Genomic DNA, 25930 nt, shown 5'->3' with positions numbered 1-25930 from the left:
TAGGCGGTTTTCCATCTGCCTCGACGAATGCGGGCTGGTTCCCCTTATTCCGCCTCGGCTACTCTACCACGCAAACATGGGGGCTACACTGGTCTGGTGTGAGACGTTCCCTGGAGGCTCCACCGGGGGCCGAACCGCACAATAACCCTGGGTTCGGTGTGGGGCGGCGGAGGGGTGAAATGGACTGCGGTAGACGTCGTGGGTTTGTGGACCACTGCGGCTGCGGCGGGGACTTATCTTTTTTGAAGAGTTCTGGAGTGTGTAAGAATCTATAGGTAGATTCTATCCACATAGACATCGGCTTCAATTAAGAGTAATTGCCGGTTCTACGCTGAACACGGTCCACTTTCAAGGGATTAGATCCCTTTTCGACGAAACTGTCTTTACATACACAGAAATGAAATAAGTCATGGAGTACGTCCTAATATCGTATTGGACTCCTTTTGCCTCGACGTGGCATGGACTCATCAAGTCGTTGGAAGTTCTTTGCAGAAGTAATGAGCCATGCAGTATCCGTTGTCGTCCATAGTTGCCAAAGTGCTGGCACTTCAGGATTTTGTGTGCGAACTGAAATCTCGATTATGCACTAAGCATTTTGTGTTAGTAAAAGTCGCCTTCAAACAGCAAACCTCATGAGCCCCCACACTTCTGCATCCAATGCTTCTACCGTTAAAACGTTCTATCATTTCGTTTCCCGTGTAGTTGCGCTCAAGCTCAATCGTTTTTGCGTTTCAAAGGAGTGCAAATTCATGTCTGTAGTAAAACTGATCGCCCTTTCCTTTGAAATGATACACTTTGAAGAACTTTTCCGCGACATAAAAATAATAGTTAGACGCAATTTTACAGTACAAGAAATCGACAGGAAAGCGAGCAGTTTAGATTATTTCATATAAATAACAAATAATGAGATTTTCTGCATTTCTGAGGACATATATATGACAGTATTCAACCACCGAGCGAAGCGGTGCAGTGGTTAGCACACTGGACTCGCATTCGGAAGGACGAAAGTTCAAATCCGCGTCCGGTCATCCAGATTTACGTTTACCGAGGATTTTCCAAGTCACTCCACAAAAATGCAGCGTTGGTTTCTCTGAAAAGGAAACACGGTCAGTTTCATTACTCATTCTTCACTAATCTGAGCACATGCGCTGTCTCTAATGACCCCTTTGCCTATTGGTTGTTAAACTCCAATCTTCTTTCCTGCTTTTTCCACCCTCATCACAACGATGAGACAACTGAAAATGATTTATAATTACCAATCATTCATTCAACAAGCTCAAAATACGCTATAACTCAGTCCGAATAGGCCTTGGAAGGTCCAACGGTACCTACTGGCCGCCGTGTCATCCTCAGACCACAGGCGTCACTGGATGCGTATATGGAGGAGCATGTGCTCAGCACATCGCTCTCCCGGCCGTATGTCAGTTTACGAGACCGGAGCCGCTACTTCTCAATCAAGTAACTCTTCAGTTTGCCTCACAAGGGCTAAGTGCACCCCGCTTGCCAACAGTGCTCGGCAGGCCGGATGGTCACCCATCCAAGTACTAGTCCAGCCCGACAGCGCTTAAATTCGGTCATCTGACGGGAACCGGTTTTACCACTGCGGCAAGGCCGTTGGCTAAATAAGCTATAGCTTCGAAATAATAGAGGTAGAAACCTATATACCGCCGTACTACGGATAAACAATTACATGATACCAAAAAAAAGAAATCTGTGTAACGGCAGGACAGTACAAGTTTTTTAAAACTCTGTACATTTGGCGAGTTAGGCCAGTGAAACAAATAACGGCAGGAATATGGTGAAGAATAAAATATTAGAATTATTGTAAGCTTATACAACGATTACCAGAGCTACGACTTTCATGTCGAAATGTAGATAAGTAAATTCGGGTGAATGAATTAAATATCTATGAAAATTAAACGTTGTCGAACATATACTGCATCCGAAAAGAAGAACGAAGAAAAAAAGATTTACGCTCAATAACGACACCAACATAGATATTTAATGGATTGCCTTCAATTCTTCGTTTGTGTGGTCATATTGTCCGTAGTCGGTTTCATTCCTCAGGGTACTTTCGTTCTGTCGTTGCAACTACAAAAATGTATGTCGTTTTCATCAGACGCATTTCGCTTTATAGAGATAAAGCATCATCAGTGGTCTGTAATTAAGTTGTTTACACTTTGATTTGATTTTAAGACAGAAAAAATGTAAACAAATTAATTACAGCCTAGACCAGATAATGCTTTACGTCAATAAAGTGAAACGTGCCTGGTGGAAAAAACACATTGTTTGTAGTTGCAACGACAGAACGAAAATACCCTCAAGGATTGCCACAATTTCATAATCTGCTAACGCTACACGTCACGGATCATCAGTAAGGAGGAACAGGTAACTGGCGAAAGAAACAAGTACGCTAATGGATCGAAAGAAGCAAGTGCATCTGACCAGTGGTGGCAACGGTGATGATAATAAAACTTTTTGGCTTATCTTCCACAATATGATCATGCCATCTAAGTAAGATCGCTCCAGAGACTAATCCCGAAATCAACAACTGTGCCATTTCATTTACTGGGACAATATCGGTTACGGAAATAAGCTACTGCCCATTAAATAGGCTACACCAAGAAGAAATGCAGATGATAAACGGGTATTCAGTGGACAAATATATTTTACTAGAACTGACATGTGATTACATTTTCACGCAATTTGGGTGCATAGATCCTGATAAATCAGTACCCAGAACCACCACCTCTGGCCGTAATAACGGCCTCGACACGCCTGGGCATTGAGCCAAACACAGTCTGGATGGCTAGTACAGGTACAACTGCCCATGCAGCTTCAACACGATACCACAGTTCATCAAGAGTAGTGATTGGCGTATTGTGACGAGCCAGTTGCTCGGCCAGCATTGACCTGACGTTTTCAATTGGTGAGAGATCTGGAGAATGTGCTGGCCAGGACAGCAGTCGAACATTTTCTGTATCCAGAAAGGCCCGTACAGGACCTGCAACATGCGGTCGTGCATTGTCCTGCTGAAATGTAGGGTTTCGCAGAGATCGAATGAAGGGTAGAGCCACAGGTCGTAACACATCTGAAATGTAACGTCCACTGTTCAAAGTGCTGTCAATGCGAACAATAGGTGACCGAGACGTGTAACCAATAGCACACCATACCATCACACCGGGTGATACGCCAGTATGGCGATGACGAATACACGCTTCCAATGTGCGTTCACCGCGATGTCGCCAAACACGGATGTGACCGTCATGATGCTGTAAACAGAACCTGGATTCATCAGAAAAAATGACGTTTTGCCATTCGTGCACCCAGATTCGTCGCTGAGTACACCAACGCAGGCGCTCCTGCCTGTGATGCAGCGTCAAGGGTAACCGCAGCCTTGGTCTCCGAGCTGATAGTCCATGTTGCTGCCAACATTGTCCAGCTGTTCGTGCAGATGGTTGTTGTCTTGCAAACGTCCCCATCTGTTGACTCAGGGATCGAGACGTGGCTGCACGATCCGTTACAGCCATGCGGATAAGATGCCTGTCATCTCGACTGCTAGTGATAGGAGGCCTCTGGGATCCAGCACGGCATTCTGTATTACCCTCCTGAACCCACCGATTGTGCTAACAGTCATTGGATATCGACCAACACGAGCAGCAAGTCGCGATACGATAAACCGCAGTCGCGATAGGCGACCTATATCACAACAACGTTTCACCAGGCAACGCTGTTAGTGTATGAGAAATCGGTTGTAAAGTTTCCTCATGTCAGCATCGGCGCCAGCCTTGTGTGAATGCTCTGAAAAGCTGATAATTTGCATATCACAGCATCTTCTTCCCGTTGGTTAAATTTCGCGTTGTAGTACGTCATCTTCGTGGTAGAAATTTTAATGGCCCGTAGTGTAGTAAATTTTATTGTTATACTGAGACGAAAGAAACACTTAAAAACCGTTCACTGTTGCTGCAGTGATATGATAGCAAGTTATGCCATAGGAGAGTTGAAAAATGCTGGTAGTGAAACATCTCTTTAGGATCGTTGGAAATAACCGTGACTGCTAGTGGCAAGGGTCTCTCCGTTAGAAACCTAACTCTCTCATTAACTTTTTCAAACACAATTTTGCGCTCCTGAATTCCAAATTGCTCACTCAATTTCCTCCTATAATTACATTATTCCGGTACGGAAGCGCTGGAGGTAAAAAAAGAAAAAAAAGAACAGCATAAAGGCCCGGAAGTGGGTTAAACTTTGCCATTAACTTGGCAGTAGGGTGCAGACGCCGGCGGAAAGTTGTCGGAGGTACTCGAGCCGGCGCCCGCCCTGCGACGCGACACATATTTCGTGCACTGGTGCATGCACGCGTCCTTCACCTGCCCCCTGGAGTCGGGCGCCGTGCGGCGTGCACCCCCGGGTGGGGGAGGCAGCCGGCTCGCTCTTACAATGCGTCGACCTGCATTGTGTTCGGGAAAATTGTGTTTCACTGTTAGCGGCAGCCGGGCTACGGAGAAGAGGTCGGGGAGCAGAAAAGGCGGCTGGCATGGCGAACACGCTGACGTTTCCTCTTTAGCGTCGAGACTTGATGATTTCCTCACGGGCATGGCGAAGAAATGTGGGAAAAGTTTAAAATCGAGTAATCAAGTAAATCGCTTAAGACATTCATGACTGCTAGTGCAGCGCAATTAATTGTTCCATCGTTTGGATATCGTGTCAAGTAGTCACGACAATAGATATCGATCTAATTCAGAAATGTGCTGCTGGAGTTGTGTAAGGTCGGTTTAGCCTATGCGAAAGTGTAACAGTACACAGAAATTACGAGGAAACCTAAATGGGAATCGTTTGACGAAAGACGTCGTAGTTCTCGCGAAATCTGGTTGGTAAAATTAGACAACAGGTATTCGAAGAAGAGTGTGAGGTAATTCTGTTGCCAAGCATTGTCTATATTGAGTAGGGAAATATGAAAGATTAGGGCGTACAGAAGGACATCGACGCCGGCCGGTGTGGCCGAGGGGTTCTAGGCTCTTCAGTCTGGAACCCAGCGACTACTACGGTCGCAGGCTCGAATCCTGCCTCGGGCATGGATGTGTGTGATGTCCTTAGGTTAATTAGGTTTAAGTAGTTCCAAGTTCTAGGGCACTGATGACCTCAGATGTTAAGTCCCATAGTGCTCAGAGCCATTTGAACCATTTGAAGCATACCGATAATCATTTTTGCCTCGCTAGACGCGCGAATGGACATAAACTCGATCATTGTGGTGCAAAGTAGTCTCCGCTATTGCACTGTCTTCTATTTCGAGTCTAACCAAGTGTTCACAGCATCAGTCACTGCATCATTATTGTCACTGCAAAAAAAGTTTGGGAAAAAAGTCTGATGGAGCCAAATGTGGAGAATATGGCGGATGACGTAACAATTCGAACCGGCAGTACCGCAGAGTTTCCAGTGTCGCGAGGCCTTTGTGAGCCGGTGTGTTGTCCTGATGCAAAAGAACTCCGCGTGCCAGTTTTCCGGGCCTCTTTTTGTTATCTCTTCTCTCAAACGGCGCAGGATGATGCAGTAGTTTGACGCACTGCTTGTTACGCCCTTTTGCAATTAATTCACCATAGTTACCCCTTCTGCATCCCAGAAGACCGATACCATCACCTTACCGGCAAATTTGTGCACCCGGAATTTTTTTGAGGCAGGGGACGAAGGATGTTTCCATTGTTGCGACCGTTGTTTCATCTCAGGATCAATGTGGTGAACCCACGTTTCGTCCATTGTCGCATACCTTGCAAGAAAGCAGTCTTCATCCGCTTCAAATTGGCGGGCGACATCTTCACAGCACTGCAGACGCTCCCGTCTATGTTCTGCACTCAAGTCTTCCGGGATCCACCGAGATGAAACTTTCCCCATTCCCAAAATATCCGCAAGAGTCATGAGCACGCCCATTGTAGTTTCCAAATGTGGTTTCAATGAGCTGCAACGTTGTTCGACGATCCTGCAAAATCGTGCCCTGAATTGCAGTCACTGTTTCATCAGTGGAAACGGTGACAGGCCTTCCGCTCCTTGGCGCACACGCAGCTTTTCACTGTTGCGTAAGACGGAGCACTGTCCTTAAGTGTATTCCGTATGTTCTGTGCAATTTTCTTGCGCGTCATTCCCTTGAAATGAAGATATCCAATCACAGCACAGTTCTTGATTCTCTCGGTATTCACCATTTTGCTTACACTACAGTATACAACGCATCCTAGCGGAAAAACTAACGAAGCTGGACATGTGACATTAGACTTGTATACCCACAAAGAATATTGTTTGTGTAACACATTACGGTAACTATCTCTGGCTAGATACTTTGCGACCGCCGTAGAGAGAACTCAGAAGAGGAGATACAGAAGATGTTGAAAAGAACTGCGAGAATGGGTGACGACTAAGGAATGAAGATCAGTACAGGAAAGCAAAAGCGATGAGCATAAGCAAGAAATAAGCTCCAGCTAATGTATTCTTCTATGGAAAAAAAACAGAGAAAAAGTAAAATCTTCTCTGTAGATCTTAAGTTTTGATGACATTGAAGGGAAGCTATACAGAAGAAATAAGAAGGAGTACGTATCTCCTATATCTATGCCAAAGAGATCATTTGAAAAGGTGAAGCAGTTGCTAAAATCTAAAAGAATTTTAGTGGAGTCGAGGAATAGATTTCCTACAAGCAGTAGGGAGTACAGCAATCATTCGCAAATAATGTTCGCGGCAAATCCCGCTTTCGATCACAGTGTGACCAACTTCAGCGCAGTAAATGTTAGGAGATTGCCACATAGTGACCGAAATGTGGATTTGCAATAAACACAATTTTTGGCTAATTGCTCTATCTTTGATTGCTTGTAATAAGTACAATCGCTGGCACATCTGTTTCCACATGGAATCAAACTCCATAAAAGATATACGAAATGTTTTTTCTGAGGTGAAGTGCTGTAAAACTGTGAATCATGGACAGTTAACAAAAGAAGAAGAAGGATATTTACAGAGTTCTTAAATGCGGGTGTGGATAGGAGTGCATAAGGTAAAGTGGACATTTAAGAATGAAGGAGTACTGAAGAAAATAGGGGAAGGAATAAGAAAGAGGGAAAAATCTTGACTAGGGCAGATACTGCCTAGAAATTGTCTGCAACTAAGAATTATAGAGTGAAAAATGAAAAAGTGGAAGAACTGAGGGGAAGAGGTAGGAAGAGAATTGGTGTGAATAACGGCACTACACTACTGGCCATTAAAACTGGTACGCCAAGAGGAAATGCAGATGATAAACAGGTATTCATTGGACAAATATATTCTACTAGAACTGACATGTGATTACATTTTCACGCAATTTGGGTGCATAGATCCTGAGAAATCGGTACCCAGAACAACCACCACTGGCCGTAATAACGGCCTTGATACGCCTGGGCATTGAGTCAAACAGAGCTTGGAAAGCATGTACAGGTACAGCTGCCCATGCAGCTTCAACACGATACCACACTTCATCAAGAGTAGTGACTGGCTTATTGTGACGAGCCAGTTGGTCGGCCACTATTGGCCAGACGTTTTCAATTGGTGAGAGATCTGGAGAATGCGCTGCCCATGGCAGCAGTCGAACTTTTTCTGTATCCACAAGGGCCCGTACAGGACCTGCAACATACGGTCGTGCATTGTCCTGCAGAAATATAGGGTTTCCCAGGGAGCGAATGAAGCTTAGAGCCACGGGTCGTAACACATCTGGAATGTAACGTCCACAGTTCAAAGTGCTGTCAATGCGATAAAGAGTTGACCGAGACGTGTAACCAATGGCACCCCATACCATCACGCCGGGTGATACGTCAGTTTGGCGATGACGAATATACGCTTCCAATTTGCGTTCACCGCGATGTCGCCAAACGCGGATGCGACCATCATGATGCAGTAAACAGAACCTGGATTTATCCGAAAAAAATGACGTTTTGCCATTCGTGCACCCAGGTTCGTCGTTGAGTACACCATCGCAGGGGCTCCTGTCTGTGATGCAGTGTAAAGGGTAACCGCAGCTATGGTCTCAGAGCTGATAGTCCATGCTGCTGCAAACGTCGTCAGTCACGCGGATAAAATGCCTGTCATCTCGACTGCTAATGATACGAGGCCGTTGGGATCCAGCACGGCGTTCCGTATTACCCTCATGAACCCACCGATTCCATATTCTGCTAACAGTCATTGGATCTCGACCAACGCGGGCAACAATGTCGCGATACTATAAATCGCAATCTCGATAGGCTACAATCCGACCTTTATCATATTCGGAAACGTAATGGTACGCATTTCTCCTTCTTACATGAGGCATCAAAACAACGTTTCACCAGGCAACGCCGGTCAATTGCTGTTTATGTATCAGAAATCGGTTGGAAACTTTCCTCACATCAGCACGTTGTAGGTGTCGCCAGCGGCGCCAAACTTGTGTGAATGCTCTGAAAAGCTAATCATTTGCATATCACAGCATCTCCTTCCTGTCGATTAAATTTCGCGTCTGTAGCACGTCATCTTCGTTGTGTAGCAATTTTAATGGCCAGTAGTGTGGAAGTGGATGAAGTTACAAGTAGATGGAGCTAGACGCTCAGAACAGGACACAATGGATTATCTCCAGTTGAAAGCGGTCGTAAGATACATACACTAAAGAAGAAGAAGAAGAAGAAGAACTAGAAGAGTTTGAGATTATAAACATGAATCCACTAAATCAATGCAGCAGTCTGCCCTCTTTCTTCTGCTCTCATGTCATCTTATAAAACACTCCTGTTGCGCCACAAGCTGTAAACAGCTTGCTAAAGGGCTGTAGAGTAGCAAGAAAATTTATTTTACTTGACCCCGTAGATGTTAAGTTTATTCTTTCACAAGTAGCGATATAGACAAAGTAAGGCATGCGAGTGATCCAGGAAGTATTTATTTTAATACAAATCCAGTCGTGAAGCACATATTTTTATGGATGAACATTTGCGATCCTGACTGCATTTGTAATAAAATATATTCCCACCCCTTCATTTCTGTGCGTTCATACGCTTTACTGAATTCACTTTGAATCTACAACATCGTTTTTCAGTTAAGCACGCGTGTGCGGACGACAACATTGCACTGGTCTTATTCCTTAAGGCCGCGGAAAAAAAAGCAGTCTCGGTCAAAGAAGTTCGCGCTCTAATGGTTCGTGTACATAATGTCTTCAGATAAGACTACTAGGCAGCCAGTGTTTACCCACGTGGCTCCACTTTATCTTGGGCAAATGGCACACAAAAGAATCTGAAGGATATTGTGTAGGATGTAGAATAGCTGTCATATATTGACGACTTATTGAGCTATCCATTTTAAACTGGAGACTGTTGGAAGCTAGCGAACTCCAAGAACGGAAACCAGAGACATAACGCAGGCCGAAAGCGTACACGGTAGCGTTTAGGATACATGATGTGCACGGTAACAGGAGTAGCCTTAGAATTACCGGCCCTCAGGACAGTTGTACTAGGGTAGCAGTTTCAGTTCATAGAATTAACTTGTAACTTCATACAACGACTAGTCCCTGTTGTTGGGTGTCAGAGTGGACATTAGTCGCAAACAGGCACGTCTTAGCATATGCAACAACCATGATCCTTGCTTCTGAGAACAGCGACGTCGGTGGAGTTAAACAGCTAAAAACTTTCTAAAGCCAAGATAGCATCAACATTTCTTTATTTGATGAGACCGGTTTCGACGGACTTTGCTGTCATATCCAGGACTTTTAATTATGAAAGGTGTTCATTTTTAATTGGACTCACGGCAAGTTGTCGTGTGGATAGGAAACAGCACACCATAAAGTGTTTGACATAACTAAAATATTTAAAAAGATAAAGCATCTTCTACAAATAGCCATGTCCTTATATATGCCGCTAACAGATGATTGTTACGTCACTAAAACACAATACACAGTAGAACATCTGTTTACATAAGCTGGACGTAAGATGATAGCAAAGTCTGTCGAAACCGGTTGTTTTAAACAAGGAAATATTGATTACTGATGTGATATTGGCTTTTAGAAAGTTTTTAGCAAGTAAAACAGATCGCTCCTTCTGTCCTCACAGAATGAGAAAAGTCCGTCGGATTTACGCAGGTTAGAGTGAGATGAGAAATGAGTATCAGTGCTCAAACAACGTCCTCCACTCCTGAGGAAGAAGTCTCCACCCATAATGGGAGGGGGGGGGGGGAGTAGCAAAGTAGCAAAGTGACTTAGCACATAGCACTGCGCTAGGAAGCGCGGCGACGTTTAGTTTTCAGCTGATAACTGTTGATACCAAAAAAGGGCAGGAACGTTCCTACTTACAGAGTAGGAGAAGCGAAAGGACTTAAACGTGGTTGGACAGAGTTTCGAGGGAGGTGCAGAGCCACACGTCAGATTGGCCGATGCCTGTGATGTGCCGGTGGATTGGCGGGCCCATTAAAGGTACGGAGAAATACTGCGCAGCGACAATCCACAGAAATCTTACGATTTCTTTTAAAAGTGTTCTCAGTCAGAGTGTTTAGATGCCGACTCCGTTCAAAAATGGTTCAAATGGCTCTGAGCACTATGGGACTCAGTCCCCTAGAACTTAGAACTACTTAAACCTAACTAACCTAAGGACATCACACACATCCATGCCCGAGGCAGGATTCGAACCTGCGACCGTAGCGGTCGCTCGGCTCCAGACTGTAGCGCCTAGAACCGTACGGCCACTTCGGCCGGCGCCGACTCCTTGTCGCTCGACGCTGTCCCCTGGTAAGTTCCGATTTAAGTCTGTTTTCTCACCTGGAGGCTTGCTCAAATGTTTGTACTTCTTTGACGCTGTCAGTGATTGCTGCGTCTGTTGGCTCCCATATCTTGGAATCAAAAACTGACTTCCGTTTGTGCCAATAATCAAATGCTTTGCTTTTGCTAGTTCCTAGAAGTAGCCTTCAGCATTGTAGTTTAGTATGAATTTAACAAGTGTTATTCATACCCTTGAATTGCTTGAGTCTTCTACAAGTAAATTTATCGAGTCACAAAATCTGCACCTCACGCAGGTGTCCTGTGGCAGTGTTTGGCGCTGATTCGAGCCGTCACCTGCCATTAGTGGAAGTTTCTCTTTCTGCAATTTCTCCTAACAGCACGAATATTGCAGATTGTCCTCAACCCCCCCACAAATTCTCATAAACTTCCTCTGTCAGGCCACGACTCAGTGCAGCGATTATTAAGATGGGCTGTTGCATACAGTATGTATTCGTTACTGAGTAACGAATATTCCGAGAGATTCTAAGCACTGTTCCGTCACTGCCGGAGAAGCTTCGTTACTGACATGTTTCCTTCCCCGTGTGCAGTTCATGGACTTGTTATCTGCCGTATTCTTCCAACTCGTTATCCTCAGCGGGATAATGCAAAGGCAACGTTTCGTTACTCGCCCCTTTTTTCTTGCCAACATACTTCGTGCCCCATCCGTCCCGGTGGCTGCACGGTCAGCGCGGAGGATTGCTAACCGAAGTAGCGCGAATTCGACTTCCGGCCGGGTCGGAGATTTTCTCCGCCCGGGGGTGGGTTTTGCGTTGTCCCTACTTTCGTTCGTCATAATTGACATTCCACTGTTGAGATGACTGTATGCGCGAATCACGATAGCTAATTGTAAAAAAATAAATAAATAAACTGCTTCGTGCCATCTCGGTAGTTTCTTATTTCTTCATTTTCTATCAGCGGAGCAAGTAGTTACTGATATGGAGTTCAGAATACATTGTCAGGTGCCATGCTTTCTTTCACACGTGTAGTAGGAGTCGCAGTCAGGGAGAGACAGTAGGATTTGTCAATCTTAGACGTGTGTGGCGCATGTGAGACAGTAAATGACGTGAGTGGCGATTGAGAGAACTGTATGTCTCCAACATTATTTTGTTCGAACTACCTACGTGTATTAAGTTTTCAGTTCGGTTATAAATTAAACTGTGAATTGACATGAGTGAAGAAGTTAGTACTGTTTCAGAAATACTAGATGTACAGTTTGTATGAGTTCAGATTTTCTCCTCGTACGGTTGAAACGTAATGTACAAAGGGTGTTCAAAAAGTTTTGCACAGTCGTCACCACTTTTTTTTTTTTTTTTTTTTTTTTTACAGAAGGAGAATGAAATTTTTTGTGAACATTGTAACCTCCCAGCAATAATGTAAAAGATAATATTTAAATGTTAATGGGAATCGTGCTCAACGCAACCTCCCAGAAAAAATAAAAGAAAACCCTATGATAATGAAAACGTGCCAAAAGTTATTTCCCCACAAGATTATTGAATAATAATGACCCAAATGTTGTTGAGCTCCCACAAAAATGTAAGTCAATTCAATGATAATGAAATCTCAGTGACAATGAAAACGCAAATAGACCGAAATGTCGATCTTAGGCCCTGTTCCTAGCTCAGTAAAATTGCATCTGCTCTTCTTTTTCGCCATAGCTTGGAGGAAACGCATCGCAAAAATTCTTTGAACTTAAGTAAATTTTTTCTTTAAGGAAATGCATGGGAAATTTTCTTTCAATAAAATGTTTGTTTTGTTAAAATGCTTGGTTTGAAAACGAAATTATTATTGGGGCGATTCTTGAACAAATTAATTACACTTAAGATGCATTACATTATCAGATGAGCGCAATGCTGCTTCATTACCTTATTTAAAAAATATACCTCGTCCTGAATCTTGACCAGAGGGACATGTCGACGCCCGCCGACTCCTCACACAACTCCGACTGTCTCTCGCGCGCTACTACATGCTCTCGCGACTCGCTACGTACAACTGAACTCTCTCGCAACTCGACGGCAACTGCAACTACCGACTCCCTACATGCAACTGCACTTGCCGACTCCCTACATGCAACTGAACTCTCGCGCGGTCAAGCGCAGACTAGCAACGATAAATAACTCTCTGGTCAGAGATTCTGTCATGCCTCGCCATCGCTGTACTAAATACATACGCGTTTCAACATACTTGAAACATTTAGCTATAAGTTGATGTATAAAATTATTTTCTTATATTTACAAGTGATCCATAATGGACCGTGAAGTAGATGTCAAGCTGCGACAACAGTTAGTGTGGAGTTCCTCTTCAAGACCGGCAACGACTCTGCCGCACCGATTCACAGGAAGTTGCTCCCTGTTTATGGGGAGGACACAGTGGATCGCAGCAGTATCCAGCCGTGGTTGTAGAGGTTTGGGTAGGAAAATTTTTCCTCATCCTCCCTACAGTGTGGACTTGGCTCCCGCTGATTTTTACCTCTGGTCGTCTGAAGGCCCACCTGCGCGGTAAAACATTTGATAGTGAGAAAGAACTTATTTCCTTTCAAGCGATGGTGTAAAAGTCAATCCCCAGAATTTTAACAAAGCTCATTTACATTATGGAAAGAGCGTAGGGCCAGATGCGTCACAGCTAATGGAGGCTACATTGAGTAGTCTCAATGTATAGCTAAATGTTCCGAGTGTGTTCACAAAAAATTTCATTCTCCTCCTGAAAAAAATGAAAAAAATTAGAGACGACTGTGCAAAACTTTCTGAAAGCCTTTTGCAACAGAAAAGAAGAAAACAGTGAGGTTTTATCGGAGAAGAGCCCGGAAACAAAGCAGGGTGCTATTTATGCTAACAATCATACTCGGTCTTAGCAAGGCCTATAACACATTAAAACATTTGTAATCGATCTACGTATAATAAGTTACGTCCATGAAAGCTGCAAAAACTACCACAGGTTCCTACAATTCTCGTGTCTTCAAGTCAACGGTGTAAAGGTGTTCAGAATAGTAATATCATTTCGTGTGACATCTGGCAACCATTCTGTGGAATATTTGAGGTAGTCAACTCTCTCTTTGTAGAAGTACACACTAGTATGGTACGAAAAACTACTTTGTCCTAACTGACTGTCAAAAATCTTTACTTTTTTCTGTTGTAGAAGGTTCAAGGTAATACTGAACTTCTACATTACCGGGAATCCAATTACGCATTTCCACTGACATACACTCCTGGAAATTGAAATAAGAACACCGTGAATTCATTGTCCCAGGAAGGGGAAACTTTATTGACACATTCCTGGGGTCAGATACATCGCATGATCACACTGACAGAACCACAGGCACATTGACACAGGCAACAGAGCATGCACAATGTCGGCACTAGTACAGTGTATATCCACCTTTCGCAGCAATGCAGGCTGCTATTCTCCCATGGAGACGATCGTAGAGATGCTGGATGTAGTCCTGTGGAACGGCTTGCCATGCCATTTCCACCTGGCGCCTCAGTTGGACCAGCGTTCGTGCTGGACGTGCAGATCGCGTGAGACGACGCTTCATCCAGTCCCAAACATGCTCAATGGGGGACAGATCCGGAGATCTTGCTGGCCAGGGTAGTTGACTTACACCTTCTAGAGCACGTTGGGTGGCACGGGATACATGCGGACGTGCATTGTCCTGTTGGAACAGCAAGTTCCCTTGCCGGTCTAGGAATAGTAGAACGATGGGTTCGATGACGGTTTGGATGTACCGTGCACTATTCAGTGTCCCCTCGACGATCACCAGTGGTGTACGGCCAGTGTAGGAGATCGCTCCCCGCACCATGATGTCGGGTGTTGGCCCTGTGTGCCTCGGTCGTATGCAGTCCTGATTGTGGCGCTCACCTGCACGGCGCCAAACACGCATACGACCATCATTGGCACCAAGGCAGAAGCGACTCTCATCGCTGAAGACGACACGTCTCCATTCGTCCCTCCATTCACGCCTGTCGCGACACCACTGGAGGCGGGCTGCACGATGTTGGGGCGTGAGCGGAAGACGGCCTAACGGTGTGCGGGACCGTAGCCCAGCTTCATGGAGACGGTTGCGAATGGTCCTCGCCGATACCTCAGGAGCAACAGTGTCCCTAATTTGCTGGGAAGTGGCGGTGCGGTCCCCTACGGCACTGCGTAGGATCCTACGGTCTTGGCGTGCATCCGTGCGTCGCTGCGGTCCGATCCCAGGTCGACGGGCACGTGCACCTTCCGCCGACCACTGGCGACAACATCGATGTACTGTGGAGACCTCACGCCCCACGTGTTGAGCAATTCGGCGGTACGTCCACCCGGCCTCCCGCATGCCCACTATACGCCCTCGCTCAAAGTCCGTCAACTGCACATACGGTTCACGTCCACGCTGTCGCGGCATGCTACCAGTGTTAAAGACTGCGATGGAGCTCCGCATGCCACGGCAAACTGGCTGACACTGACGGCGGCGGTGCACAAATGCTGCGCAGCTAGCGCCATTCGACGGCCAACACCGCGGTTCCTGGTGTGTCCGCTGTGCCGTGCGTGTGATCATTGCTTGTACAGCCCTCTCGCAGTGTCCGGAGCAAGTATGGTGGGTCTGACACACCGGTGTCAATGTGTTCTTTTTTCCATTTCCAGGAGTGTATTTGCTTAGTGCAAGTATCTCGACATACCACTCTTCACCACCTTTTTTGAATAAATCGTAACAAAACGACGAAATTTTTATGGAAATTCACTACTCCTGCAGCTATAAATACAATTTTTTTTCTTTATAACTAAGCTATCTTTAAAGAATCACCCCATACGGCACTTTACCTGCAGAATTATGAAATCAAATCTCATGTCGAAAAACAGCTCTAAAACGAAATCTAATACCATAAAATGATACTAATCATTACTTTTCTAGCTTTAACAGTGAACGAAGTGAACACGTCGTTTTATGCTAACGGACGCGAATTTTCTAAAGTTCCGCAAAAGTTAGGCATTCATAACGAGTAGGTGAAGTAGACAGATTTGATAAGAATGATTTACAAGGCGCAATAACAGGTAATCATTCTAATCAAGAATACCAGAATGCCAAAAATTTAGTTTTGCACATTGGAGAAGCTGTGATTTAAGGATATATGGTAAATTGGCAAAATAGCCAATGTTGAATCACAAGGGTTTCAGGCATGACCAAAGACCGCATGTTCATCAAACAGCATTACTTGCGAATAAAGTACTTGAAAGTTATTGCCTTGAGGAACATGCAGATTGTGGTTTTACTTTGTTCCCTAATCTGTGAGTCTTGTGTTATTGTTACTCTTATTAATTCATTCTTTCATTACGTATAGGCATCTTTGGACAACGTTATTTCAACTGTCTTGCTTTACGTGTTCTGATGTTTGCCCAGTGCTGCTGAATTCGTTCTCGATGTTGCTTCTTCCTCTCTTAGATCTAAGCCTGTCCTGTTTTAGTTTTGGTCTTCTTGGAAACCCTGCCACGCCATAAGTTTCTACTTGAGTGGGACACGCTCTAAAGTGTCATCATGGGTGATCACTGCTTTAAGATCTTTCTGCACCTCTGTGAACCAGGCCCATTTATTTTCTTCTCCTGTAAATAGGTGATCATACGGTTGGTGAGTCTCCTAGGGCTCAATATTGTCATATGTCGATTATTAGTATATTATGGCCTTCCTTGGACCACTCTAGTCAATTGTACAAACATTTATACAGGTTGTCGTTATTCAGCAGTACAATACCGTTCGACAATCATTCAACAGGACAGTTCAATTGGTTATACAACGATAATTATAATTTACTAATATATGAAGGGTTTTTGCTCTTCTCTCTACCTAATACTTCCTCATTCCTTCAGATATTTTCTTCCTTCCTTTGTGTGAGATCACATTTCCTGTAGCCACTGATTTTCGTTTGTAGCCTGGTCTGTGGGTTATGCAGTATTCTGCTCTTCTCTGTTTTGTTTTTTAGGTCGTCTACTCCATGAACCATGGACCTTGCCGTTGGTGGGGAGGCTTGCGTGTCTCAGCGATACAGATGGCCGTACCGTAGGTGCAACCACAACGGAGGGGTATCTGTTGAGAGGCCAGACAAACGTGTGGTTCCTGAAGAGGGGAAGCTGCCTTTTCAGCAGTTGCAGGGGCAACAGTCTGGATGATTGACTGATCTGGCCTTGCAACACTAACCAAAATGGCCTTGCTGTGCAGGTACTGCGAACGGCTGAAAGCAAGGGGAAATTACAGCCGTAATTTTTCCCGAGGGCATGCAGCTTTACTGTATGGTTAAATGATGATGGCGTCCTCTTGGGTAAAATATTCCGGAGGTAAAATAGTCCTCCATTCGGATCTCCGGGCGGGGACTACTCAGGAGGTTGTCGTTATCTGGAGAAAGAAAACTGGCGTTCTACGGATCGGACGGTAGAATGTCAGATGCCTTAATGGGGCAGGTAGGTTAGAAAATTTAAAAATGGAAATGGATAGGTTGAAGTTAGATATAGTGGGAATTAGTGAAGTTCGGTGGCAGGAGGGACAAGACTTTTGGTCAGGTGAATACAGGGTTATAAATACAAAATGAATTAGGGGTAATGCAGGAGTAGGTTTAATAACGAATAAAAAATTGGAGTCCGGGTGAGCTTCTACCAACAGCATAGTGAACGCATTATTGTGGCCAAGATAGACACGAAGCCCATGCCTACTACAGTAGTACAAGTTTATATGCCAACTAGCTCTGCAGATGATGAAGAAATTGATGAAATGTATGATGAGATAAAAGAAATTATTCAGGCAGTCAAGGGTGACGAAAATTTAATAGTCATGGGTGACTGGAATTCGAGAGTAGGAAAAGGGAGAGAAGGAAACATAGTGGGTGAATATGGATTGGGGGAGAGAAATGAAAGAGGAAGCTGTCTGGTAGAATTTTGCACAGAGCATAACTTAATCATAGCTAAAGGTTCAAGAATCATAAAAGAAGGTTGTATACGTAGAAGAATCATGGAGATACTAGAAGGTATGAGATAGATTATATAATGGTAAGACAGAGATTTAGGAACCAGATTTTAAATTGTAAGACATTTCCAGGGGCAGATGTGGACTCTGACCACAATCTATTGGTTATGAACTGTAGATCAAAACTGAAGAAACTGCAAAAAGGTGGGAATTTAAGGAGATGGGACCTGGATAAACTGACTAAACCAGAGGTTGTATAGAGTTTCAGGGAGAGCATAAGGGAACAATTGACAGGAAAGGGGGAAAGAAAAACAGTAGAAGAAGAATGGGTAGCTCTGAGGGATGAAGTAGTGAAGGCAGCAGAGGATCAAGTAGGTAAAAAGACGAGGGCTAGTACAATTCCTTGGGTAACAGAAGAAATATTGAATTTAATTGATGAAAGGAGAAAATATAAAAACGTAGTAAATGGAGCAGGCAAAAGGGAATACAAACGTCTCAAAAATGAGATCGAGAGGAAGTGCAAAATGGCTAAGCAGGCATCGCTAGGGGACAAATGTAAGGATGTAGAGCCTTATCTCACTAGGGGTAAGATAGATAATGGCTACAGGAAAATTAAAGAGACCTTTGGAGAAATAAGAACCACTTGTATGAATATCAAGAGCTCAGATGGAAACCCAGTTCTAAGCAAAGAAGGGAAAGCAGAAAGGTGGAAGGAGTATATAGAGGGTCTGTACAAGGGCGATGTACTTGAGGACCATATTATGTAAGTGGAAGAGGATGTAGAAGAAGATGAAATGGGAGATACGATACTGCGTGAAGAGTTTGACAGAGCACTGAAAGACCTGAGTCGAAACGAGGCCCCGGGAGTAGACAACGTTCCATCGGAACTACTGACGGCCTTGGGAGAACCAGTCCTGACAAAACTCTACCATCTGGTGAGCAAGATGTATGAGACAGGCGAAATACCCTCAGACTTCAAGAAGAATATAATAATTCCAATTCCAAAGGAAGCAGGTGCTGACAGATGTGAAAATTACCGAACTATCAGTTTAATAAGTCACAGCTGCAAAATACTAACGCATATTCTCTACAGACGAATGGAAAAACTGGTAGAAGCCGACCTCGGCGAAGATCAGTTCGGATTCCGCAGAAATGTTGGAACACGTGAGGCAATACTGACCCTACGACTTATCTTAGAAAATAGATTAAGGAAAGGCAAACCTACATGTCTAGCATTTGTAGACTTAGAGAAAACTTTTGACAATGTTGACTGGAATACTCTCTTTCAAATTCTGAAGGTGGCGGGGGTAAAATACAGGGAGCGAAAGGCTATTTACAATTTGTACAGAAACCAGATGGCAGTTATAAGAGTCGAGGGGCATGAAAGGGAAGCAGCGGTTGGGAAGGGAGTGAGACAGGGTTGTAACCCGTCCCCGATGTTATTCAATCTGTATTTTGAACATGCAGTAAAGGAAACAAAAGTAAAATTCGGAGTGGGTATTAAAGTCCATGGAGAAGAAATAAAAACTTGGAGGTTCGCCGATGACATTGTAATTCTGTCAGAGACAGCAAAGGACTTGGAGAAGCAGTTGATCGGAATGGACAGTGTCTTGAAAGGAGGATATAAAATGAACATCAACAAAAGCAAAACGAGGATAATGGAATGTAGTCGAATTAAGTCGGGTGATGCTGAGGGAATTAAATTGGGAAATGAGACGCTTAAAGTAGTAAAGGAGTTTTGCTATTTGGGAAGCAAAATAACTGACGATGATCGAAGTAGAGAGGATATAAAATGTAGACTGACAATGGCAAGGAAAGCGTTTCTGAAGAAGAGAAATTTGTTAACATCGAGTATAGATTTAAGTGTCTGGAAGTCGTTTCCGAAAGTATTTGTATGGAGTGTAGCCATGTATGGAAGTGAAACATGGACGATAAATAGTTTGGACAAGAAGAGAATAGAAGATTTCGAAATGTGGTGATACAGAAGAATGCTGAAGATTAGATGGGTAGATCACATAACTAATGAGGAGGTATTGAATAGAATTGGGGAGAAGTGGAGTTTGTGGCACAACATGACAATAAGAAGGGACTGGTTGGTAGGACATGTTCTGAGGCATCAAGGGATCACAAATTTAGCATTGGAGGGCAGCGTGGAGGGTAAAAATCGTAGAGGGAGACCAAGAGATGAATACACGAAGCAGATTCAGAAGGATGTAGGCTGCAGCAGGTACTGGGAGATGAAGAAGCTTGCACAGGATAGAGTAGCATGGAGAGCTGCATCAAACCAGTCTCAGGACTGAAGACAACAACAACAACAACGACTGTAATTTGGAGTCCTCTTATATCTTCGTTAAATTCTGTGATCCATTTAATGTTACTCTTAATATTTCACACTTTTTTATAATGGCTGTGATTAATGTGACAGTTTGTCTTCTTTGGTGCAGTGCAGCGCCTCAAGAACATGAGTGTGGGGCTGGTTGTAACAACCTAACAGTTCATGTGTTACTTAGAAATAGACATGTACACGTCAGTAGCGCATCACGAATGATCTGTCTGATCATCCCGCGTCTTCTAAAGTTGTCCCCCTCTCGCACAAGATCTCTCATGGTCGTGGTTCCACTGGCGATACGTTTCTATGTATCTGTTATAGGAATGTGCAGCTCTATTTTACAGTAATGAGAACGTAATTTTTGAAGGTGTACTGCCAGGAATTTATCCCACAGTGCAGTGTTTCACGAAATATTTATCGCAGTAGAATAAACAATCACAATTATAAGTTGCTCCACAGTTCAGAATTAATGATAGCTAACATTTTTACGATTTCATATGCACTACTGCCCAACGCTATACGTTCACAAATATTACTACATCGTTCGACTTCACTGAAATGGAATTAAACTCGAATAAAACTCTACGGAGAGTGTCGTACGTTGTAACACTGTTCATACTTCTGGCTCTAGTCAACCACATCACTGAAAATTATTTTCTTATTTATTTTGAAACTTTAGCCTTCGCTTTAAATGTGCTGCAGACATTTTATGAAATTACAAAAATTACTTCAGAGAAGTAAGTATTTTTTAAGTGACTAAATGTTCCGTTGTACAAAATGATCATGTTCCTGGAAACAAACATTGTATTCAAACTGAAAAGTGTTTCAATCTCTTGAATGCTTTATTTAATAGTCCAAGTGCTACATTATTACTTTACTACAAAAGAATAAATAGTATGTGGAACCCAATTAAGAAGAAATATTATGAAAAGCCAATTACAGCTTGAAACCATTCTGAAATGAAACCTATTAGCAACTAAAACAAATTTCCGTTTTCGAGACAGGAAAAATGTTAAGGCATTAAAGGAATTCAATTTATTTGCAAGTAAGAAGCATTCCGTGATAAAAAATCTTCTGAAGAATTAACAGTGTCTTCAAAATAGCTTTAATATATTATACAGCAGTTAAGCTGGTAAATTCGTAACATTTGCAAACGTTGCACAAAACACAACCCTACGTCTCATAACAAAAAAAAAGAAAAATGCGGGAAATTGCGTACAGTGTACTATAGTGTGTGGTTCTTTAGGCGATTCAAGTATCTACCACTAAATTGATCACGTACCAAGAAACGTCATGTATTCCCAGGTTCACTATTCTCCAGTTACAACACACTACGCTACTAAACATAAAAATCCTGAGCAGTGATGACACTTCTGCTCAGGACGCGAACTTACACTCAGAGAATCTCCTCTGTGAATCCTCTCTAAAACTGCTTTCGGCGCCTCCAGTGAACTGTTGTCAAGATGAAGTGGAATCCCTGTCTCTTAGCTCTGGTCCATCAGAAGTGAAGAAAGTCAGCTACCATGCAAGGCCATATTACGACCAACCTGCGAGAGGTAAGAAAACTGTCTTCAAGTCAACTTCCAATCCTTAGCTCCTTATAACGCCGCCGCAGTTCATTAAATAGTAGGAATTAAGCTACACTGCACAAAGTCACAGTTAGCAAAAGGCCAATTAGGAATCAGGAGACGATATGTCACGTACGTTGGATATTTACTACCTGATCAAAACTGTGTGATGCTGCATCGCGGACATCTTGCGTCTTCATGTATTACCTTTAATGCGACAGTATTGTGGTGCCATTTTTCATTAGAACAATGCTCTGTGAAATGTCTGCGTGATGTTGAGGTAATTGCACGGTCAGGAACGTTTACAGATCTGTCCCCGATGGAACCTGTGGGGCCAGCTTGCGAGTCAACTCAATCTCTGTGTCAGAATCGTGGTTATCCAGGACCAGCTACAGCAGCTTCGGGCCATCTTGCCTGAGGAGAGGATACAACGAATTTTTGATACCATTTCCAGCTGAGTCAATGCACACACCCATGCCAGAAGGGATACAAATGGTTCAAATGGCTCTGAGCACTATGGGACTTAACAGCTGAGGTCATCAGTCCTCTAGAACTTAGAACTACTTAAACCTAACTAACCTAAGGACATCACACACATCCATGCCAGAGGCAGGATTCGAACCTGCTACCGTAGCGGTCATGCGGTTCCAGACTGAAGCGCCTTGAACCGCTCGGCCACCACGGCCGGCAGAAGGGATACAACGATATAATGACAAGTGGGGTCATATGCAACATTCTTTGTAAAATTGACTCGATCGCTGAAATTATATAACATACCCTCACAACATGTGAATTCCAGTTAAAATTCTTGCTCCCTTTCTGGTTACCAAAATTATTTCAGGCGCTTTATAAACCCTACAATAAACGGAAGGGACCAAAATGCTATCAGAAACTCGAAAGTCACAGATTTATCGTACGCAGCCGTTCATCGTCAGTTTCAAGCTCCGTGAGCTACCCGCAGAGAGACCTTGCAGGATAACATCGCTATAATTGACCATTCTAAGTACTTTAAGCCTGAGTGGATCCCGTATCTAGACCTATTTCTTTCGCGTGCAAAGTTATTTATTTCAATGTTTCATAGATCATTTTTAACGATTCTTTTATCGAAATTATCTGGAACGTGTCAGCCAAACCGACCGAGTAGAAAGTGAACTGTTCGTACTAGGAACTGTGTCCTTTGCTGTAGGTAGGCCACGTCAGTGAAAAATCCTTTCTTCGAGGAATTCAATTCCCACAAGGAATGTAGGAGAACTTCTGTCAAATTTGTGAGATAGGAGATAGATATACAGCGGGCCGACCGGAGACAGCTGTGCGTGAAGTGAGGATAGCTACTGCGAGCCCGTGACGAGTCAACCACGCTAGTGAAACACTATTGGAGTTCAGTCTTTTATTCTTGATGTTTGGAAGTCGTCGTTGTTCCCCACCAGCCTCGGATGTAGCTCATTCAGCTGTGTTGGATTCTAGCTGACGTCCGTCGAGTCAGCTCACCGTTTGCACGTCCAGGAGATGTCAACAACCCTGGCACTTCGGCGAGCAGGGGCGGCTGTTTACCAGCGCAAAATGGTTCCACGCTGGCTCCTGGAGTGTACTCGTTTCCACTCCGAATTCCACGATGACCCTTGATGACGCATCCGCGGTGTACCTCGTGTCGGTAGCCGTGTGGTCGTCTGAGGTCGTGCAGAGCTTTGATTGGTCACTGAACACAAAGCAATACCATTCAGCAGCGGTCCCCGCTTCCTGGTCACACCACCAGTCCAAAGGCAGCCGTTTGTTTCAGCTGAAGGAAAGCAGGACAGCTACGTCACTAATCGCGACTATTTTCATGACATTGTACTCACATCTTCAGATGAAAAACTGTTGGACTTTCAGTACATAACGTTCTTAAAATCTCCTAATGCCGGCCGAAGTGGCCGTGCGGTTAAAGACGCTGCAGTCTGGAACTGCAAGACCACTACGGTCGCAGGTTCGAATCCTGCCTCGGGCATGGATGTGTGTGATGTCCATAGGTTAGTTAGGTTTAACTAGTTCTAAGTTCTAGGGGACTAATGGCCTCAGCAGTTGAGTCCCATAGTGCTCAGAGCCATTTGAGCCATCTCCGTAATGGAAAATAATGAAAGTACCCTATCTTGCACGAAATGAGTGTCGGCGGAATGATAAGGACTTCTAATATTTACTCTTACGGAGATTTTGTGGAAAGTCAACAGTTTGTCAACTGAAGATGTGATTATAAGGTCATGAAGCTAGTCGAGATTAATAACCCATTTCTACGCAGCTGTTGCAGGTTTCATCAGCTGAAATGTATTATCACAGCTGTGGTTGCCCCTTACACCTAGTGATTTGTAGCAGCCGTTTGCGTTAACGGCAGCCCACTCTTGGAACAGTATTTCGCTACTCTAATTGTTCGTGATGACACAAAATATTTCAGGGAATTCGTCATCTGTTCTCGTATGGCAATCGCAGATGTTAAAGCGTTACGATACGGTTTGGTGCACAATAGTAGGATAATAGTTTCTGCGATGTATAGACTGAAGAGTAAGGGCGAAAGACAACATAACCTGTCTTACTCCCATCAGTCCGAGCAATTCGTTCTTGGTCTTCGATTCTTATTGTTTAGTCTTATTTCTTGTATAGAGGGTGTCACAAAAAGGTACGGCCAAACTTTCAGGAAACATTCCTCACACACAAATAGAAAAAAGATGTTATGTGGACAAGTGTCCGGAAACGCTTAATTTCCATGTTAGAGCTCATTTTAGTTTAGTCAGTATGTACTGCACTTTCTCGATTGACCGCCAGTTGACCCAATTGAAGGAAGGTAATGTTGACTTCGGTGCTTGTGTTGACATGCGACTCATTGCTCTACAGTACTAGCATCAAGCACATCAGTACTTAGCATCAACAGGTTAGTGTTCATCACGAACGTGGTTTTGCAGTCAGTGCAATGTTTACAAATGCGGAGTTGGCAGATGCCCATTTGATGTATGGATTAGCACGGGGCAATAGCCGTGGCGCGGTACGTTTGTATCGAGACAGATTTCCAGAACGAAGGTGTCCCGACAGGAAGACGTTCGAAGCAATTGATCGGCATCTTAGGGAGCACGGAACATTCCAGCCTATAACTCGCGACTGGGGAAGACCTAGAACGACGAGGACACCTGCAATGGACGAGGCAATTCTTCGTGCAGTTGACGATAACCCTAATGTCAGCGTAAGAGAAGTTGCTGCTGTACAAGGTAACGTTGACCACGTGACTGTGTGGAGAGTGCTACGGGAGAACAAGTTGTTTCCGTACCATGTACAGCGTGTGTAGGCACTATCAGCAGCTGATTGGCCTCCACGGGTACACTTCTGCGAATGGTTCATCCAACAAAGTGTCAATCCTCATTTCAGTGCAAATGATCTCTTTACGGATGAGGCTTCAATACAACGTGATCAAATTGTAAATTTTCACAATCATCATGTGTGGGCTGACGAGAATCCGCACGCAGTTGTGCAATCACATCGTCAACACAGATTTTCTGTGAACGTTTTGGCAGGCATTGTTGGTGATGTCTTGATTGGGCCCCATGATCTTCCACCTACGCTCAATGGAGCACGTTATCATGATTTCATACGGGATACTCTACCTGTGCTGCTGGAACATGTGCCTTTAAAAGTACGACACAACATGTGGTTCATGCACGATGGAGCTCCTGCACATTTCAGTCGAAGTGTTCGTACGCTTCTCAACAATAGATTCGGTGACCGATGGATTGGTAGAGGCGGACCAATTCCATGGCCTCCACGCTCTTCTGACCTCAACCCTCGTGACTTTCATTTATGGGGGTATTTGAGAGCTCTTGTCTACACAACCCCGGTACCAAATGTAGAGACTCATCGTGCTCGTGGACGCCTGTGACACAATACGCCATTCTCCAGGGCTGCATCAGCGCATCAGGGATTCCATGCGACGAAGGGTGGATGCATGTATCCTCGCTAACGAAGGACATTTTGAACATTTCCTGTAACAAAGTGTTTGAAGTCACGCTGGTACGTTCTGTTGCTGTGTGTTTCTATTCCATGATTAATGTGATTTGAAGAGAAGTAATAAAATGAGCTCTAACATGGAAAGTAAGCGTTTCCGGACACATGTCTACATAACATATTTTCTTTCTTTGTGTCTTAGGAATGATTCCTGAATGTTTGGCCGTACTTTTTTGTAGCACCCTGTATATTGAATATTACACGTCGTACCTTATAGCTTACCCATATTTCACTCAGAGTCTCGAACATCTTGCAATATTTGACACTGTCGAACACTTTTCCAGGTCGACAAATCTTACGAATGTGTCTTAATTCTTTTTCAGTGT

General features: G+C 44.0%; 1 pseudogene; it reads right to left on the bottom strand.

The window, feature by feature from the left end:
* Positions 1–1501: 1501 nt before the first annotated feature.
* On the bottom strand, positions 1502–1619 carry LOC126485670 (5S ribosomal RNA; annotated as a pseudogene).
* Between the last annotated feature and the right edge of the window lie 24311 nt (positions 1620–25930).

This window comes from Schistocerca serialis, chromosome 6 (genome assembly GCF_023864345.2).
Source record: "Schistocerca serialis cubense isolate TAMUIC-IGC-003099 chromosome 6, iqSchSeri2.2, whole genome shotgun sequence".
NCBI lineage: Eukaryota > Metazoa > Arthropoda > Insecta > Orthoptera > Acrididae > Schistocerca > Schistocerca serialis.
The sequence above is the reverse complement of the archived record's forward strand: the minus strand, read 5'-3'. Positions and strand labels throughout refer to the sequence as shown.